Source organism: Bison bison, unplaced genomic scaffold (genome assembly GCF_000754665.1).
Source record: "Bison bison bison isolate TAMUID 2011002044 unplaced genomic scaffold, Bison_UMD1.0 scf7180017845925, whole genome shotgun sequence".
Taxonomy (NCBI): domain Eukaryota; kingdom Metazoa; phylum Chordata; class Mammalia; order Artiodactyla; family Bovidae; genus Bison; species Bison bison.
In genome coordinates, this window is record NW_011476498.1 from 8940 (window position 1) to 11846 (window position 2907).

General features: G+C 39.6%; 1 pseudogene; it reads left to right on the top strand.

Moving 5' to 3' along the window:
* The first annotated feature begins 1759 nt into the window (after window positions 1–1759).
* On the top strand, window positions 1760–1930 carry LOC104987098 (annotated as a pseudogene).
* Window positions 1931–2907: the final 977 nt, after the last annotated feature.

A 2907-nucleotide genomic window follows, 5' to 3' on the forward strand; every position in this document is an offset into this window, starting at 1 on the left:
AAATTCACCCATTCCAGTCCATTTCAGTTTCCTGATTCCTAGAATGTCGACATTCACTCTTGCCATCTCTTGTTTGACCACTTCCAATTTGCCTTGATTCATGGACCTTACATTCCAGGTTCCTATGCAATATTGCTCTTTACAGCATCAGACCTTGCTTCTATCACCAGTCACATCCACAGCTGGGTATTCTTTTTGCTTTGGCTCCATCCCTTCGTTCTTTCTGGAGTTATTTCTCCACTGATCTCCAGTAGTATATTGGCCACCTACTGACCTGGGGAGTTCCTCTTTCATTATCCTATCATTTTGCCTTTTCATAATGTTCATAGGGTTCTCAAGGCCAGAATACTGACGTGGTTTGCCATTACCTTCTCCTGTGGACCACTTTCTGTTAGACCTCTCCACCATGACCCGTCTGTCTTGGGTGGCCCCACCTAGCATGGCTTAGTTTCATTGAGTTAGACAAGGCTGTGGTCCGTGTGATCAGATTGACTAGTTTTCTGTTATTATGGTTTCAGTGTGTCTGCCCTCTGATGCCCTCTCACAACACCTACCGTCTTACCTGGGTTTCTTTTACCGTGGACGTGGGTTATCTCTTCACTGCCGCTCCAGCAGAGCGCAGCCACTGCTCCTTACCTTGGACGAGGGGTATCTCCTCACCGCCACACCTACTAACCTTGAACGTGGAGTAGTTCCACTTGCCGCCACTCCTTGGATGTGAGGTTGCTCCTCTAGGCCGCCATCCCTGACCTCGGATGTGTGATAGCTCTTCTTGGCCACTGCCCCTGACCTCGGACGTGGGGTAGCTCCTCATGAAAAGTAAGCACTTACAAATCAGACAGTTCTAACTACAAGAAAAATTAACCTAAATGAATTTCAGATTCACGTTAACTGGGAATTATTCAATATTCAATATCTAGTATTAATGTTTGTTTGCTAATCTAATATAGATATGTCTAAGAGTCATTAAGAATAGTATTTTCATTGTGCCTAAGTTTATTATAAGTTAAATATTGTTATATTGTTTTATCTGTTGCAAGTGTGTCAGCCAGCAAAGTACGTCTAGTGGGGGAAAAAAAAAACTTCAAAGAAAATGCAAAAGAGATATGAGCCTTTAGATACACTCTTTTAAGAATAATTATACTTTAGAAATGTCTGTCTAAAACAGTCTTTAGATTGTGGTAACCTGAATTCGTAGAGCTGTGCTAAAATAAGTGATGGAAATTTATTAAATAGCTAGATGATTTCAAAATTAAATAAGACTCTGAAACATTCCTTACTGAGGACTAACTTCCTCTTACAGAGAAACTAGAGATTTTGGACTATTCATGAATAATATTTGATGACATCCTGAGATGTTCTCCAGAATTATTTTCAGAAATTATCACTGGTATTTATGTTCACCAATTTATAGAATGCTTAAGTTCTTAATTGCTTAAGGAAAGTAGCATGTATATTTTCAGTAAAGAAGGTATGAGGAATGAAATTACACTTTATGAAGGAAAAAGGAAGTAAATCTCACTTATAGGTGGCTGTTTCAGGATGGGAGAAAAAAGTAATGGGTACAGAAAGTGATAAGAAGGTTTTATGGCCAGTGGACCCCAAGGGAAGAGTTTTGTGCATAAATACAAGTTTTCTTGATATGTTGAACTGCCTTTCATGATGGACTTTAAGTTTCTTTACCTCTAAAGTGATCTGTTCTATGCTTACCTTTGAAATCTTCTTTGGCCTTTTACCTCGTTGCAGCCGAGAAAGCAACATGGGTCACCAGCAGCTGTACTGGAGCCATCCGAGAAAATTCCGCCAGGGTTCTCGCTCTAGCCGGGTCTGCTCAAACCGGCACGGTCTGATCCGGAAATGCGGCCTCAATATGTGCCGCCAGTGTTTCCGCCAGTATGCGAAGGACATTGGCTTCATTAAGTTGGACTAACCGAACTTGCTTAGATGGCTCATCCAGCACATCAACCTTAGGCAGAAATAATACTAGCTCTTTGTATATAAAATAAAAGTTTTCAAAACTTCAAAAAAAAAAAAAAAGAAAAGAAAGAAAGAAAGAAAAAAGAAAAAGAAACCTTCTTTGTTACTTTGGTTAAGTGAATATATTGTTTCCCAGTGATCAATATGATTTATCTGACTGAGTGTTATAATCCCTTTTGATATTTGTTGATAAAACTTCCTAAATAACTTGGCGTCTAGCTGACTTTGGAATGCTTCAGAGGGCCCCTGAGACATCCCAGGGAGCTATTAAACTACCTGGGTTCATTGGACATGTTAAATTACACGGGAAGTCCTGTTGAAGGGGTGATAAATCTCAGATTGTGCTGTACGGTGGATGTTACTAATATAGATATCTTAAAATTATGTGAGTTCATATAGATCTGATACGCCCTAATAAAATGTGGTCAACTATGATTCTCCTTATCCTGTGAAAGTGTTACAAGTCACAGCAATGACCAGGCTACATTGTCAGTTGCAGTTTAATCAGAATTAAACATGGAAAAAGCAAGAGAGTTTCAGAAAAACATCTATTTCTGCTTTATTGACTATGCCAAAACCTTTGACTGTGTGGATCACAATAAACTGTGGAAAATTCTGAAAGAGATGGGAATACCAGACCACCTGACCTGCTCTTGAGAAATTTGATTGCAGGTCAAGAAGCAACAGTTAGAACTGGACATGGAACAACAGACTGGTTCCAAATAGGAAAACGAGTATGTCAAGGCTGTATATTGTCACCCTGTTTATTTAACTTATATGCAGAGTACATCATGAGAAACGCTGGACTGGAAGAAACAAAAGCTGGAATCAAGATTGCTGGGAGAAATATCAATAACCTCAAGATATGCAGATGACATCACCCTTATGGCAGAAAGTGAAGAGGAACTCAAAAGCCTCTTGATGAAAGTG